This window comes from Lathamus discolor, chromosome 8 (genome assembly GCF_037157495.1).
Source record: "Lathamus discolor isolate bLatDis1 chromosome 8, bLatDis1.hap1, whole genome shotgun sequence".
NCBI lineage: Eukaryota > Metazoa > Chordata > Aves > Psittaciformes > Psittacidae > Lathamus > Lathamus discolor.
The window spans coordinates 5941017-5959401 of NC_088891.1; the positions used below are offsets into that span (position 1 = coordinate 5941017).

Sequence of the window (18385 nt, forward strand, 5' to 3'; positions counted from 1 at the left end):
CAGCACAATCTTTCAATGACAGAGTTGGTTTCTCTATCAATGAAGCTTTGAAAGGAACTTAGGATTTATAAAGTGCACTGATGGAGAAAGCAGCACTGTCCACAGAAATCTGATTTTCTGGCTCAGGGAGCCAGGCCCTCCAGAGGCCCTAAACTCCTTGTGCCAAAAGCCTGGAACAAAAGGACATGTTTCTGTGTGAAATCTGTGTCTTCCCACGCTTCATGCTTGCTAAAATGCAGCTTTACAATGGAGAACTGAAAAATGCATGTCTTTTACTAATTAACACAAACTACATCAGCCTGGGAGGGTTTGCAGGTGTGGGAAATGCAGCTCATAGGTGATTGGTGTTTTTGATTACACCAGGTGAGATATATTGAGTGCTGAAACAATCAACTGGGTTGTTGTGTGTTCTTTTTCTCTCTTGCTTTGGTGGTGTGGTTAGCTGAGGAGTTGGAAGCAGAGACTCTTATGGTGAAGAGGGAAAAGTTTTTATGATAGTGATGCTGAAACTGGATGAAGATGACCTGAAAAGGTTTGTATTAGAGTGGTTTCTCTAGGAAAACATAAACAAACAGTTCTTGTAGAGGGAGAACGTAGCTGTGGGATTTGGGTCTCTGAGCAGCGTGGTAGCTTGAGCTATGTAGCTGCCTTATATAGGACTGTTCAGCAGGGGAGGAAGGAGGCTTGGTGCTCTCCATGGAACTGTATGTGTCAATGCAATACAAAAGTTATATTTATGGTTCTTGCTGGCTGAGCCTACATTGTTCATGCTCAGAAGATGGTTCTTGGTGCTCCTGGGTGGAGAGGACCATAGCATATCTCTGTATGTGTCTAGTGCCCTGTGTGCAGGAGGAGCAGAGGGACTATGCAGCCCCAGTCGCTGCAATAGCTGCTTCCAGCCTTGATGCCCAGCTGGGTCCTGTCCTCACTTACACAAAAGCAATTTAGATTTTTGACCAAAGATTTGGTTTATTATTAAGGCCATATGTTTCTCATAACTATGACTTTTGTCAGAACACATGAGCATTAGGGGCTTTTTGTCAAGGATAATGGAAAATTCCCATTGAGCAAGATTCCACTGTGTGCTGCCATTAACTTAGCTCCATATATCTTCAAGGGTGTGGAGAGGGAGGGTTTTAAATATTTTTAAACAATTAATTTAAAAAGCTTTTTCTCCTCTGATTTTTTTCTCATTACAACTTGATATTAAACTAAATAGTTTCATGAAACTTTCTTCTTCAAATTAAAATTCATGTGTTTCCATTTTTACAACCAAGCCACAAATCTTTATATTTTTGGAGCTGAGAGAGTGCCAAAATATATTTACTTAAAAAAAACCCCACTATCCAAAGTTAAAAACAGAAATGGGTTGGGGTAGTCTATATTTGAATCATAACACAAATTCAGGGATCTTGCAGGCTGAAACGTAACAAATACTGTGTCTGATTCAACCAGGGATCTGTGCAAGGAGAAAAGAGGAAGAAAGATCAAGAGATTGAGACTTTTCCTCCCTTAAAGGGTGATATTGCTGTGGAATTTCAGTAGCTGGTGATGATGTGCAAGGCAGAAAAGACTTTAGATGTATTTTGCAGGTTTGATGCAGCAGTAGGTTAACTAGAAAAAGGCTTGGTGATGTGTTACTGTCAAGAAGAAGATGGAAGCTACTCTTAATCACTTTTCTGATCGCAAGGGTGCTTCAATAACCAATTAAAAGCTTGCTTCTCAGGGTAAACTGGGTACTGTGTGTTTCAGACTGGGATAGTAAGTCACTCAAGGTAATGAGAACTCCTTAGAGGCAATGGAAGCCAGGTCCTACAAAAGCCTAATGACACCAGATTCAATTGGAAGACTTAGCTGGAATAAAACCCCTTAACCATAAGTAGCAATATGGGTGCTGGGGTTCTGCCCACAAGTAATTGCTTAATGGTGTAAAGCATTGCAGAGAAAAGCCAAAGTCATATTTTTGCTATTAGAGCAGACAGAAATCAGCTCACTTGCTTTCTTGTTTGGATATTCTATGCATTTAAGAGATTAGATTAATAACAGTCTAAACTGACTATGTTGTGGCTGTGTTAATCTTTAAATATGTTATGGCAGAGTAAGCCTGCATCTTAATGTGGGTTTCAGCTTTGTCTTGCATAATGGAAGTATTCAGAGAGTCTGGAAAGCCACAAAACCAACATTGGGATTCATTTGGTCTCAAAAAATATGATGCTTTCCACCCTCTTCTTAAGGGCTATAGTACACTTGTATTTCAATTATAGTGCTTTTCAACAGGTACTGTTGCTGAGATAAAGGGACTCCACGTTACACAGTTAGTAATAAATAGTACATAGTAAAAGATAATCTCCAAATGTTGCACCTCAGTCCAGCTTGGCTTGGTAGCCTTTCAGACACCAGGTGCCCTTGGAAGATATGTGCCATCCTTATCAAAGAGGATGCTTTCTTTGGGATGGGGGATTATCTGCACACACCTTCTGCCTGACACAAAGAGCCAAATTCCCAGACTTGTCTGGCTGGCGACCTAAAAGCAGCTGCAGGGTAGGCCCGTGGCAAACTTGCAGCTTATTCCTTATGTTTTTCCATGCATTTCTGTTTAGAAATTGCTCACATAAACCAGCTTCCTCTGTACATGTGCCATTTCTTGTGTCTACATATTGACTTGTGCCTTTTGCCTCTTCCTTCAGCTCATTTCGGGGGAAAAAAAACCCACAAACCTTAAAGTAACATTAAAAAGTTAATCCAACATGGTGTTTTGTGGGAACTTCTTTGAGATCACTTTTTGAAAGACCCCATGAAGTGCATATGCTTTGAGGAGATTTTTAGGTTGCTACCTGTTAGCTTCTTGCTGCAATGTTTTTTGGTGGGGACATTCATCTCATGATAGGGGATGACTGGTTTTTAATCAGAGTACAGGTATAAAATACAATTAAAATAATAATTAGTATAAAAAAGTAGAAGATATATCAACACTAAACTTTTTTCTCTCTTTATACAGTATATATGGGCACACTGCTACCTCCTTTGAGGAAGAGCACCTAAGGAAGAGCTTCTCCATGTGTCGGTGACCCCAGGACAAGGTAGGTGGTTTCAGCGTGATGGCAACAATTAAAAAAATCCATGTAAGTTATGAAGATGAATGTTTAAAGCTTATACAAGCGCGTATCTATGATGGCTTTTCCTATGAGCAGCCAGGGAAGCTCGCATGAACATCACAACAGCGCCTGCTCCCTTGGCTTATGTGCTCAAAGGCTCACCCCTATGCTAAACAGCTCAGTATGTGAGAAGAGTATTTCAGCTGTCAAAATCCAACAATTATTTCTGCTTGTGTTTTTGGTTATTTTTTTCCATGTAAGCTCCCTCACTACCCCTTGCGTGTGCATGCGTCTGAATCTGCCATATTGCACAATGTGTTATCGTGGTAGGTCAGATTAGAGCTACGTTGCCAATACTATTCCAGTAAGAGAGCTGGCATGAAGAAAAGATGACTGAATTAGTGGCCTACTGGGACATTTTCTGACCTACTCTTTAGGAACCAAGTCCTCTGAACTTTCCCATTATCCTTCGGCTTCATCCTTTTAATAGGGACCAAATCTCCATTAACAATTGAACACCGACAATAAGTGCCATCAGGAAAAGGAAATTCAATTTTAGTGGGGGATGACAGCCTTACCTTTTCGCGCTTAATTGGCCGTATTGTCTCCAAAAGTTAATTGGTTACTTAGTCCAGGTAGTTAGTAAAATGTTTAGCTGCGTCAAAAAGCCCAGGCTCCTACTGTTAATGGGGCATGAAATGGAATGTTTGATACTGCAAATAAAATCAGTGATATTCAAGGATGTTATGGTAGGTAATGCGTTGAAACTGCCATTTAATGGGTCCTGGAAGATTAGGGTAGTGTCAGCTGGAACCGCCCGGTCTCTTTTCTGACATTGTTAGTTGCCTCTTCATTTACTTAACGGCTGTCTGCACTGATTACATAGGCATAAAACTCCCTACAAAAAAACAACAGAGACACGCTCTATTAGCAGTCCAATTAGAACTATTTGCATATTACAGTTCATTTCTGCTTAAGTGAATCCCTAATACAACTTTAGGAAAAAAAAAAATTCTATTGTCATTAAAAAAAAAAAGGAAAAAGAAAAAAAGACAAGAAAGGAGAAGCCTGAAAGGTGATCTCTTCTCTACCTCTCCTTTCTCTCTGGATAGTTCAGTAAAGGTCCATAAAAACTAAGAGGTAGTGGGGCAGTCTAAAGGTAGGAGACTTCTGTTGCAGCCTTATATGATGATGACTCTTTTTAATATACCACTAAATTCATGCCAACTGTTTTACATGGTCAGTATGGATTTTTTTGTTCCTGGATTGTTTTTCTTTTTTTTTCTTTCAAGTTTTCCTTAAAATATCTTAAAGGTAGATGTTAGATCAACCTTCACCTTGATTTTCTTGGCTAAATATCTACTATGTCTGAGAATGGGTCTCAGGAGGAGGCACACTTGATGCTGTGCAGTTCACCTACCCTATTAGCAAACAATGGTAAATATCCCCCCCTCTCTACTTCCAGCCCCCTCCCACATCCTTAGAGGCTGGAGCTATTAGGAAGGCAACACCGCTTTCTGCTTGTCTTGAAAATACTGGGTAAATTTTAACCTGTTGTCAAATAGAGTAGATGAATTGTTAATGAATGGGGAAAGGTGAGAACAAAGGCTTCCAAATTATCAGAACTTCAGAGGAGTCTTCTGCAGAGAATTAGAGGATTGAGCTAGACTTGGTGGTGAATGTTTGCTGGAGCCCTGGTTTTGCCCATCTGTAGAATGGGAAGAAGATCCATATGGTTGTGGGACTTTGGCTTAAGTGATGGCTGTGCTTTGAGATCTGCAGCTTCAGTGGCAGCAACTATGCTCATACAAGCAGCAAGTGAGCTTATGTTTTTGATGCGGTGCCCTTCAGGACTCTAAAGTGACTGTTTCTTTAAAACAATAACAGTATTACTGGTAATAACAGAAGGAAATAATTTCTAGTCTTCCTTTTAATTTCTGCTTTCCAGTAGTCTGCTGAGCCTGGTGTATTTAAAGGCCTCTTATTAAGATGGTAATTACAATGTGTGCACATGCTTGCCCATGAGGTGGATAGGCTGTTTCTCCTGTGAAATAAAAATGCTGATTATTTTCCCTTCTTCTGTTAGCATGTTTTCAGGAGAGCAGGGCCCCAGGAAACCTGGGGACTGACAACCAGTGAGAAGCTTCTCACCTGCCTCTTGGTTGGCTGGGATATATCTCTGAGGGTCTCCAAGCCCGGCTGGCTGGGTAGAAAAACAGAGTTGGTTGATTGGTACTTGGATTAGAGGCACCTAGAGGAGCCCAGGGGAGATCTTTGATGTTCAAATGCTAATGTAAATACCGACAGAGTTATTTCCAAAGCTCACACAGTTCAATTCCTTTTTACATGCAGACCTAATTTCACAGGTCAGCCAACCCACCTCCGCTATTATCTGGATTTAGCGATTAATAGAGGATTTCAGTAGTTGACTGTGACAAATAGTGACTAGGGAAGGGAGGGAGTGAAAAACATTCTAAAACAAGGGAGGTTTTTAACAGGTCCTTCTACCCAAATCCATTATTTTTATGCTGACACGTAAACAATTGCAAACAACCCCCAAACCAAGAAAATATCTCAATGCAAAGAGTGAAATTCTTTATTTCTCTCTCTCTCAATTTCTGCCTTGCCCATGAGAGGAGTCACAGTGTGCAGTATGTATCGGTTTTATGCCCTGTTGGGTCTTTTGTATCCAGCCTCCTGCTTTATATCTAACACTCATTCACACTTCCCAGAGATGAGTATTGTCAGGCAAAACTCTGGCACTGAACCTCCTGCTGCCTTCCTAGGCTGGCCAGACATGAAGGATGCAGCCATGGGGGGGACACAGCCCTCTGCCCCTGCAAATACGCTGTGCTCCCTGCTAAGAAAATGGCTTTCTGGAAAAGGACTGCCTGCTAATAAAATGGACCTAAATCAGTAAGCAGTGATTAAGGATTGGGCAGTGCTTTCTGCTGCCGTTACTCAAATACACCCTTTTCTCTTTGGCATTAAAAAAACCCCTCCAAGTTATTTTAAGGAGTAGTTTCTTGCAGATGAGATGAACGAATGAGAAAAGCAATACTTGGAAAATATTCATTTTCTTCCTTATATAAAAAGGGAATGGCAACCAGAATTGCCATTTTAAATAAAACATCAGCCCGGGAAGGCAAACTCTATTCTGTTTATATTCAACCTATACTCAGTCTTTTTTTTTTCTCCTGGTTCAATGTAATACCTAGTGTAATAGCAATTCACAGAAAACATGGGATAAATCATTAGTTGCAGTTTATTCTCCTTTTTATTTACAGCAAGAATTTCCTTACTGCCGAACTGAATTGATTGCTGGCATGGGACTCTCTGATTATCAGTGTGGGACTACTTGGGCACTGCTGTAGTTTGTGAGGGAAGGTGGCTTTTTTGGGTGCAGAGGGATTGTGTGGAGACCTTATCCGTGTGCAGGAACATGTGGCTCTTTCTAAGGGTTATTCTGCAGATAACTCCAGATTCAGGAAGCCCTTTTACCTCTTCCATTAATCTTTTTAATATGAATTAGGAGAAGGCTTTGTCCACTTTAAAAAATCTGCTAGAATATTAGTTACTTGCAAATAAAATCGCCTCAGTTATCTAATCATAGTGGTGATTTTGTTACTGTTCCAGTGAGAGGGGAGTCAGGTTGCCAGTTGCACTTAGTATTTATGATTAGATTTCTTTTCTGATCCTCCTGGGATTTCAAGTGCTTGAACAGAAGGGTGTTGTGGGTTATTTTTGTGTGTTTTGTGTTGTTTTGGTGTTTTTGTTTTTACCAGCACTGTTTTAAAAAATCCCAAATTTCGCACTTGAAATATTTGCCAAAGACTTTAAACAAAGTCAGCTACTTTTTGTTACCAGCTGGAAATTTGCATCACAAACTCAGGTGCACTTGAGCTGTGTGCTGATCATCAGTGTGCCTGTGAGCCAAGAAACTCATCTAGTAAAGGGAATATGCAGGCTGAGAAGCTCCAGGGTCAGCTGGAGCTGTAAAATGCAGTGTCACAAGAAAAACAAGTTGCATGAGTCCTGTAAATGGGTGTGTTGATATCTCTGGGCCCGAGCTGAAATCTGAGGGTGGGCCGTTCTATTCCTGTTCAGTGCCTGTCTTTTAGGGGAAAATCAGAGCTGTTTTGTTGTGTTGCTTGTGTAACCAGGAGTCATCTTTCCCCAGTCTTCCTTTGCCCCTGTGGGACCAGAGTTTGACTCTGAAGCCCTGGCTCTAAGGCACCCTTGTCCTGACCTGGCGTTTAGCAGCAGGATCACATTACTAATGAGTGCGTGTTTGAGCGCAAATAAAATAAATACATTTTACTAAACTCGGGCCAGTTTCAAGTATTCAGGCAGCTGTCTCTGCCAGTCACCTGCCAGTTTATTGCTTCAAGTCCTTTCCTCCAACTTAAGATCCTCTTAGCCCCTGCTCAGGATAAATGTTGTTTATTGCTTTGGCTGTACACAGAACCCTTCTTGGAAACCTCTTCTTTCCCAAGTATGGTACTTTGGCACATGAAATAATTTGGCTTAACCCCCGCCCCCCATACCACCACCCAACAACATTTCCAGTATTTCTGTCCCACTGGAAAGAGGGGGAAAAAAAAGAAAAAAAGGGAATACTGGATTCCTCTCTTGTTGAAGAACTGGCAGGACAAATCTGCTCATTAAAGAGAGTGCAGAGTTGAGGAAAATGTGATATTTCAGACTTATTTTCGTAATTGTTTATATACTTCTGGACCTTTTCCAGTGCTATTTGGGAGAAGAGAAGGAAAAAAAGAGAGTGTTTTTTCCCTTTTTTCCTTTTGCTCTTTCTTATCTTTAGTGATGGAAGTTCCATATTGAGAACACTCCTTTACATCCAGCCTCCTGACCACTGCGTGTTTCTTACTTCCACAGATATTCTCTCCTGTAGTAACTTTAGTTCCATTTCTATGTAACAAGCTGTTCTAATATATGTATGTGTGTGTGCTCATACAAACAAATGCCTTCGCTGTTCTCTGTAATTGCATCAGTAGTTTCCAAACTTATTGAAACACAGGCTTGTTGTTAGCTCCCTGAACTGACTGTGAACAACTGTGTTTTCATGAGCCATCCTAAATCTTTGTAATCAAACTGGTGATGGAGACAATGCTGCCATTGACCATGCTGAGTACTCTGCACTTTACAGACCATTTGAGTAATGTCCTCCAGCCATGCTTCTCTTCTTGTTTGCCTTTAAGTCTCACTGAACACTTAGGGTTTCTTGAGTTTTATGACAGTTCCCCCTATGTCCTATGATCTTTTTTGCCCTTCCCTAGGCCCCAACCAGTATTTCTATGTGTCCCTGCTAATGAAGTGTCCAGCACGCATTACAGAAGCACAGGCACACTTCTAACAATTTTGGCAGACAGAGCTCTTTGAAGCCAATGGCAATTTCATGCACATGCATCCAAAGGCATGATTTGACCCCAAGGAAGCCTGTGGTTAGACATGGATAGCAAGCATTTGATTACCTGTGTGCACCTTTAATTATATCAAGGTGCATGTAATTAAAAATGAAAGTGCCTGATTCATGGCTATGTTACTCCATTTCATGCTAGAATAATTGAAATGAGCAGGATTGTGCCTTGATGGAAAAGGTGCAAAATCCTGGTGAAAAGGGACATAAAAGTATGTTCTGATAAGTTCTGGTGGAGTTGGTGGGTCAGTCACGCCTTGCAAGGAGGCTATCTTTCTGTATATCTATCAGAAATCCATAGAATGACCACACACGCATGCTATGTTTTCATCATTGATTAAGTGGTTTCATGACCTATTCTGCAAGAGAAATAATGGGCAGTTTTTAACTAAGAATAAATTGATCCTATGATTCAGTATAGAATATTCCACTGATTTTAAGAGATACTTATTAAAGAGGCCAGATACTTTCTATCAATGTCATGCATATGTAAGTAAGCAGGGCTAGTATATGCCATCTATGACAAAACCAGGACAAGTCATAAACACAAACATTCACATGCAGCCAGGTCTCCAAAGCTCCTGTTTGCCAATTACAGTAATGCTGATGACATATCTAGTTTAATGCACACAGCATTAAAATAGTCCCCCCTTTTCTAGGAAAATCTAATTACACCAAGCCCAAGCACTCAATCAAACCTGTTATTCTGTGGCTAAACAGCCCAGTGTTAATGCAATTTGAGGAGATCCAGGCCGTGACTGGGAACGTCATGTATTAACAATATCTAATGGGAGCTCCCGTAGGTAAATGAATATGCTAACAAGCAAGGTCGCTGCTAAATCTAATATCTTTAAGCTGTTTAATTCCAAACAGTCCCTTAATAAATCAATTGACCGGGAGAGCTGATGCCCCTATCAATTATTCAAGAGGGCAAATAAATATTTCAGATGATTTGATAGGAAGGCTAGTGCTGGTCTTATAGAAAGCTTTGCATTTCATTAGCCTCTTGCTAAAAGTTTTATAATGTGCAGAACAGTGGTGGTTTTCCCTAATCTAGAAACCCCAAGTGTCAGGAAGAAGAGACTTGAGGTATCCTGCTTCAGCCACGTAGTCTGCCAGGGACTTGATGACAGCTGACATGGGAAGAGGAGGGAATAGTGTCAGGCTTCCTAGTGATAAGTTCTCCACCCCAACAAATGGCGAGAGGAAAATCAGAGCACACTTTCATTTCTGGGGAACCCAAAAGAAAAGTAATCTCAAGAAGCTAGGATTAGTGGTTAATACCACGTGCCATGCTGCCTTTTGTAAAAGAGGGAAGTCATTGGTGTTTGCATTGGATTATTTGTCTGTTTATGTTAACACTGAGCCATGATTCAGGTTTGCCAAATGCAATTCCCTTTAAGGAAAAGCAGAATTATTAAAAGAGGTGCTGCCTGTAATTGATCTGCATTAAGTAAGTGAAGCTCACAAAGTGCTTGAGATACTTGGATGGGAGAAGCCAGGTGTGCAAAATAGTGTTCTGTAAGAGCAAAGTATTATCATTGTATCTGAAAAATTGCTGATCATTGAAACATGTGGTTTATTATAAAATCAATAAAGTTACAAGAGAAAGGGAGAGAAAATGTACCTGATGCTGGAGAACAAAGAATAGGGAAGTCCCTGAGGAAGCTTCTTATTTAAATGTGTGTAAATTTGCTTGCCTCTGTCCAATCCATTTATACCACTAAAGTAGATTAAAAGTCAATGATTACTTATGCAGGCATTTCAGTTTACAAAAAGAAACCTGTGTCATAAAAAAAAATTGTCTATTGTTCTGCAATGCATTGCTAGATCAGTACGTGAATCTGTGTTCCCCTATGACAACAAGTCGGGGTCTACATTCCTGGCATAGATCTCCTACCTGTAGTGTCTCTTCCATAGAGTCCTCTGTAGGAACAGGGCAAACAAACAAACTTAGGATGTAAGTGCATTGGAACCAATGTCATCAACACTGAGCCTGAAGCCTCCCACTGAGCCTCATCAGTGTGGAGAACATAAAAATGACATTGTTGAAACAACTATGAGCAAGGAGGACGTGGCCTGGCATGGTGCTCACAGGGGAGTGCAAAGTCCCCACATGGCCTGGGTTCATGTGCTGATGAGGAGGGGGACTCAAATCCTGCACCCTCCAGTATTAGAGGCTGGATGAAATTCTTTGAAAGATGGTTTGCAAAGATTGTCTCTCCACTAATGCAGCCCTGCGTAAGGGATATTCTAAGGGATTTTCTACAGTGTGAGGGAGAGGAGTTCCAGTTGTGAAAGTCCTGTTAGTGGGAAGGTGGTTTAAAAATGAGATGTAAGGGAAGCTTTTAAATAATTTTGAACATGTAAGAAAACACCGCACTTTGAGAAGCTTGACTAGAAAAGCATGTGACACTCCAGACTGGGTCCTCAGCAGAAATAGGCTGATTTATGCCTCCTCTAGACCAGGCTCTTGGTTTCTTCTGCTTCTTCTCCCTAAATAGCAAGATCCATATAAAAATCACTGAATGAGGATCTTCTATGGCAGCAGTTTTACATTGCAAATTACTCAATGAGGTATGAAAGAGACATATCAGCTGCACAAAATCATAATTTCAATGTTAGGTTTGGTTTATTTTCAGCTTTGTGACTCAGTGGAGTAGATCCTCTGTATGGCATTGAAAGTAAAATCTGGCCAAGTTTAAAATCAGGGATTTTAACTCGTCTTTAAATAACCTTTTCCTTCATTTCAAAATACAATGTTGTCATGTGTGTGCCGAAGCTAAGTTTGTGTGCCGCAGAAAATTGTATGGAAAAGCAGGAAGGGGAATTACTCTACATGTGGAAAATACAAAAGTAACATAAACACAGGTCAAATATTAACATAAAACTTGAATATTAAGATGCTTTTTTTAATTTTAACTCCAGTTTGTACTCGTTTCAAACAAAACAAAACACAAAAAAACAACAAAACCAACCCAAACCTTTCAGGAACAAAACCTTTGTTTGCATGAGAATAATATAGGATTCACATAAACACATGTAAGAGTGGGTCTGTATTCCTGTTTTCAAGAGGGAACACTTTTTCAACCTCTTGCAAAAGCTATTTCTATTACAGGGAACAGCATCCCTAGCAATTTCTTGGAAAAAATAGGAGTAAAGCCATATGGGAAATTGGTGAAGAGAGTTTTTTCTTTTTCTGTTTTCCATTAAAATAGGAATTCTCCAAACATTTTCTTTAGTTCCAATTCATGTTAATCTTTGAGATCCAATTATCCTTGGGGACCTCAGGGGCACTATTGGTGAGGGTTTTATGAAGAAGTTGATGCAGAAAAATACATCTTGTTTATTGTATTGAATCTTTTGTGACTGGGTAAGGGATTGTGAAACAAGTACATAACAATCGGGTCTAGTGATTATTGAAGTCTTCATGTTTCTTTTAGACTTCCATGAAGGACGGGCTCTGTACTAATAGGACTTTTGGCATATGCTCTTCTAGCTATAGACAAAGTACATGCAACTATACTGATTTGTCAGCAAAGACTCTATTAGTGAGAGTTGTTTTGAAAATCCCCTTGCAGAAGTACATGGAGATGCTGTTGATGTAATTTTTGTCCTTTTGTTCCTTTAAAAAAAATAAAATGAAAGAAATATATAGCGAATAATGATGAGAAAGTGTTCATCTAACTCATTCACAAGGTTCTACCTGCCATCCCTTATGCTCAATGAGTATGTGAGGGCACTGTTAGGCATATGTGCATGTAAATTACCTCTAACTGCACATCTCTATTATAGGCAATTACACTAATGTGCTGGAATGATACATTTAGTGTCTTCAGAAGATAGAAGCTGGGTGGAGGGCAGACTGATTTGAAGATCAATCTGGATGAAACAAAGAATGGTATTTATTTGGCAGACCACTGGGGAGAGCTGGCTTAAACTGCCGAATGAGATAACATTAGCCATTTGATAAGTGAGGCTTGCAATTTAGGAGTCTTATTTGCTTTTAATTTAAAAAAAAATAATGTCTGTGGGTTTCTAGGCTAAGACTGGGAGCTACTACTGCCTGTCTGTGTAATAGGTATCTCAAGCAACAGGAATTGCAACCAGGAAATGTGACAGATATTTGAGTTTGGCCTATCCGTCCTATGTCTCTATTCAGGTGTCAAAATTTGGGTTTCTTTGCTTGTACATGCAAGGCAAAGCCCCTGTGGTGACTACCTGTGAGCAAGAGAAAGTGATGCCAGCACTGTTATGTTGTTGCCAGTAAATCTGAAGCGTCTCTTTTTGAACAAGGGGAATTCAATGTGTCCGTACCTTGACTATCAAAGTTTAAACTCTTCAGCTGCTCTTTGCTGGACAACGTCTGTTGGATAAAAAGAGCTGTATTCAGAACAGAAACAATTTTTGGTGGCATTTGCTCCCTCCTGGTTGCTTTCCAGCATTGTTCAAAATTTAGGGGACTTTATGCTAGTGCTTGGGCCTCAAATGTTTTACTTAGAAGTCATAGGAGGAAAGTTGTTGCTGCTACAGCTGCTGGCAATGCAGAGCTTTGAAGTGTGCAGGGAGAAACTTCTATGTTAAAATACTGGCTATCCCCATGACTTTCCCTTCCGCTGTACTCCATGGCTATGCTGCTTTTGTTACTTGTTCATGTTCCCACCTTGCTCTTACCTTCATTTGGGAAGAAACAGAGGAAAGTCACGTGAAGTTATCCATGTGGGTTGAAGTGAGGGAAAAGTAAAAAGGCAAAAGTAGGCAATCTTGTTGTATTCTCTATTACAACAAAACATTATCACTGGTTTCCATAGCAGCTTAAAGAAACCCTGCACACTACAGCTTAACACAGGACGCCTTGTGAGAACTGTGATGGTCAGAAGTGATGATGGTTATGATGAGCTGTTTTGATAACAAAAATGTTTGATAATCTTGGCTGCTTGGGGATGACAGAATGAGCACACTTCAGAGGGACACTGGCTAGTGTCGTGTTATAGGGGCATAGTGCACGAGGCACGAGATCAAATGTTGTGTGCATTTGTGGGCTGCAGGAAAATGAGGAAAGGGTGGATGGAGGGAAAAGACAGCCCTGTTTCTGATGTCAATTAAAGGCTATCTTTATATGCTTTTGAAGAACTTAGTAAATTCTATACCAAGCACCTGGTTTTTGCAGGGATTTGCTTTGCATCCCCCAGGCTGCTTTAAAGAGTTTTCCTGTTTTATATTTGGCTGCACCATGAAGGGATTACTTCCTGATGCTTAATAAATGCAAAAAACAGATTTGAAAGGCCACGCATGCGCACGCACGCACCCTTGCATGCAACTTAGATGTCCAGCAGATAAGTGCAGTATTTTGTTTACAAGGAGATATTACACTGTAAATCCTATTAGCAATCAGACAGTCTGCTGGCTGGATTTAATAAACTTTAACCAAAGGAGTTATTCAAGCTGGCATATTAAAACCCTAAAGGCTTAGTTTGACATTTTAGGTGCTCCCCTAACTTCCATCTGCACTGCATAACATGGAGGTGGATGCACTGAGTGCACAAGCAGGGTTTTTCCAGTCAAGGTGTTTAAAATCAAGACAGAAATCCATGGATACTCCAGGTAGGATGATTTTATTGCACTAACATCAGCAGCACAGGGATGCTGGTGCATCTGAAATGATGCCTCGTCATCTTGAAATCCCCCCCTCACAGCCCTAGATCTTAGTCCCATGGAGTATGGGACTGTAAGGAGGATGGAAGGACATACCGCTTTTCTGGGGAGCAAGGCTCTGATTTGGAAAGGGGGTACAGGTACACAAACTTCCTCCGCTCAGCATTCGCCTGTCTAAGACTTGCTGCGCCATCATAGCTTAAAAAGACAACAAGCAGATGGAGAGCAGGGAAGTAGGATGCAACACACAAATTAAAAAGTCGCAGATGTGGTAGACGCATATCCTATTAGTTTTGTCTAGAGTTGGCTGAAAAATGCTAGGGATAAAAATTCAGATGGCTGCTGAAATAAATACTGTTGAGATGTGTAATCTTTTTAACCTCCTTCTAGCTTTACCTTGTGTTATTTCATTCTCCTCAATACCGGGGATGTACGCAGGTGAAAGTGAGATGCTGGTGGAAGAAAATGCTGTTAGAGTGTTTGAGTGTATGAACCTCCCATGTGTGAGATTTTTTTAAGTGCCTTAAAACCTGTTGAGTATGCATGTTCTTAGCTAATGTCTCTGAAGCTCCTGAAATCAAATCAGTTTGGAGATCTTTATCTTTATTATCTTCAGGGATTCATTAGGCTATAACTGATAATTTAGGCTCTGTTTCTGAACAAGAAAATTCAGAGCTGAATTTTACTTTGGACAAGTGTTATCACAGGATCGGTAAATCCTGAAGTGATGTCTTAGGTGTTTTGGGTTTTCTTTCTTTTACATTTTGAACCATTTTTTCAGCTTTTGTATGTCATGTTGTATTTTGAGCTATTAGCAGTGATTACACTCACAGTTTGAGTTTTTCTCATCTTATTTAGACTCAGCCCTCTCCCAGCCTGCATTTCTAACTGTCTTTTTGTAAGGATGAATCATTTAGCACCACCACTCTGATTTTTCCCTCTCCTTCACTCTCTATAAACTGAGTTTGTTTGACAAATTCTGATCCTCTCTGAAAATACCTGGCTTAGGTTTAGAATATTATTTATTTTTATAGCCCAAAGCCCAGCAGGTGAAGAAAAAAATGAAGACAATTTGGTAAATAATGAACACAGGGATGACATATTGTTTTCCTGCAATGAGGAATAAATGCACTTTATTAAGTGACCTTTCCTCTAGTGGCTGCCAAGAAATTGGAGATAATAAAGCTCTTACTTGCAGAGGATTTTAGTTGAGAAAGGGGTATTCCTTAAAAAAAAAAGGTCCATTCCTTTATTAAACCCTTGTTGCACCAACATCAGTATCAGCCAATGCGTGTTATTGAGACTATGTTGTGGTTTTGTCTTTCTTTTAATTTATTTATTCTTGTAAATCCTCTGATTCAATTACTGTTGCAAATGAGAGTTTAATTCCCCAATCTGATACTTTCCTGATTTGCAGATGTTTATCCTGGGTCTTGCTTTACTCTTCCATGTTGTTTCAGGAGGCGCAGTGTGCTTGCTGTGAATTGCACTGGAGCTGGTGGGTGCATGTGAACACCAGCTGCCTGTGTTTAGCCACTGATTCCATGTATGATCATAAGCAACTTAATCAGTTTTGCATCTAAAGGGATTACTGTGACTGATGACCAACAGGAATCTTTCCACTTGTTTCAGTGTATTAATGGTTTAATCCAACATATCAGGGATGGCTCAGAAAGGACAAGAAGCTCTGTGCATATATAGTTTGCAGGGCAATGTCCCTTGTTCATGTGGGTTCAGGGTAGGTGATCTCTAGGAAAGAGTCACCCCTCTTGTAGAGTGTGTCCAGAGGGACTGTACTGTTCATGAACATCTGCGGCTACTGTACATTTGTGTGGTTTAAAGGTTTTATATGATAGGTAGGAGATTTGTCTCTAGGACAAGCTTCCTTTAGTACAGCTGTATTAGCTTGTCTTAAAGAATGGAAAGCTTTTGGCCCAGTAACTCTACAGATACTCTTGGGCTTGACAGAATGGCTTCTCTTTGCGTAATGTAATTCTTCCCACACCTTAAAATTTAAGGGTATCTTCTGCCCATGAAAGCGACACTTGAGGATCACAGCCATGAGTCAGCATGAGTTGGACACTTGTTCTCATAGCGCTAAACACGTTCCTTAACCTTTGGTTAGGGGTGGTCTAGAGCACATATGGAGCTAATTGTCCAGTACCCAGTTTCTGGTAGAAGCCAAAGCCCAAGCAGATGATCTGATCCATGAACCCTGCAGCCGATGCCACCATGCTCTAGTTGAGCATGGATTAATATCAAATCCTGCACTAGAAGCTGTGTTTGAATGCAAGTACTAACTGCAGGGGTATGTGTGTATTCTGAAGGATGTCATATCTCACCTTAAATATGTATGAATGAAAATGAGATTAGCTACTGGTGAGGGAGACTGACAGAGGAGTCAGGACATGAGCCCACAAATACTTCTTGAAGGTTCCCCCCTTCCCAAGTCACTAAAAGCATCAAAGAAGAGAAAAAGAAGCAGAGGTATAAAATGCAAGTAGCACTTTTTAATAGATTTTTCTTCCTTTTCCCCAAAGGGTTCAGCTGCAGAGAAAGAGTGAAACATAATAATCCTTAGCATTTATATAGCACTTTACATTTCCAAAGCTCTGTACAAACATTAACTGATCAATCTTCACAACACCCCTGTGAGTTAGGGATGTATGATTAACCCCATTTTACATTGGGGAAACCATAACATTTCAGAGCCTGACTTCCCCCCACCCCTCTGGAGGGGCACAGTTCTTGCAGATCCCACTGATTTAAATAGGAGTTATCCCTGACACTTCTGAGCAGCAGGTGCTTTGTGACTGCCTCAGGGCTACATTGCCAGTGTGTGGCTGATGCTCCAAAGGGTCTGTCTTCCATTCCTCTGCTCTAACCAAAAGCATGGATGGCCCATGCTTTTACACACTTTTGTGTGTAAAGTGTGCTTTTACACACTTCTCAGTGGAGTGAGACCAGTGACTGGAATTTCAAGAAGCAAACCTATACTTTGCTGATGTGCCTGCTTGAATACTGTAAAGTTGTCTTTATTTGGAACCCCTAGGGAAAAGCCTGTTATCCCAGTGTGGACTGGGTTTGCGTGGCAAGGTTTTGGTAGCAGGGGAGGCTTCTGTGGGAATCTGATAGAAGCTTCTCCTTTGTCTGACAGAGCCAATGCCTACTGGCACTGTATTTAAGAAGGGGGTGGGGAGGGAGCTGGGCAACTGCAGCTGAAGAGAGGAGTAAAGATATGAGGGAAACACAAGGTCAGTGAGGAAGGAGGGGATGAGGCACTCTGGGGTGCCAAGGCAGCGATTCCTTTGCCACCTGTGGTGCAGCCCATGGTGAACCAGGCCGTGCCCCTGCAACCCATGGAGGTCCATGGTGGAACACATACCCTTCTGTAGCCTAGAGAAGACCCCATGCCAGAACAGGAGGATGCCTGATGGAGTCTGTGACCTGGTGGGAAGCCCATGGAGGAACAGGCTTCTGGCAGGGGCTGTGATGCCATGGGGGACCCACACTGGAGCCATCTGGTCTTAAAGGACTGACCCCGTGGAAGGGATCCACACTGGAGCAAAGGAAGAGTGTGAGGAATCCTCCCCTGAGGAGGAAGGAGCAGCAAAGATAGTGTGTGATGAGCTGACCACAACCCCCATTCCCTGTTGCCCTGTGCTGCTGTGGGTGAGGAGGTAGAGAATTTGGGAAAGAAGCTGAGCCCAGGAAGAAGGGAGGGGTGGGGGGACAATGTTTTAAGGTTCAGTTTTATTTCTCATTATCCTACACTGATCTGATTGGTAATAAATTAAATTAATTTTCCCCAAGTTGAGCCTACTTTGCCCATGACTGTGATTGGAGAGTGACCGCTCCCTGTTACCATCTTGACCGATGAGACTTTCCTTATACTTTCTCCCCCCTGTCCAGTTGAGGAGGGAAGTGATTGAGCAGCTTTGGGGGGCACTTGGCATCTAGCCAGGGTCAACACACAATGTGATGCCTTTTCCTTTTTCTTTTTTCCTTTTTTTTCCTTATATTTCCTTTTCCAACCCCTGTAATAATTTAGAATGAAATGTAATCCTGTATAGAGTGAAAGCACACAAATACAGTGATATACCTGCTCCTCAATGCATTTTTTCCCCTTTCTTTTTCAATCCTTTCTTGATAATTTTCTATGTTTTAAAGAAAATGGCAGGTAGAGCAGGGAATTAAT

The 18385-nt window shown here is 41.0% G+C and overlaps 1 long non-coding RNA gene across 1 annotated transcript in view; it reads left to right on the forward strand.

Annotated features, from left to right (window-relative positions):
* The first annotated feature begins 413 nt into the window (after window positions 1-413).
* The window catches only part of LOC136019042 (uncharacterized), a 29238-nt gene continuing 11266 nt past the window's right edge, over window positions 414-18385 (forward strand). Inside the window, exons 1-2 of the long non-coding RNA XR_010614723.1 lie at window positions 414-532; window positions 2999-3080. This is a non-coding gene — a long non-coding RNA (uncharacterized LOC136019042). The remainder of the gene's footprint in view (window positions 533-2998; window positions 3081-18385) is intronic.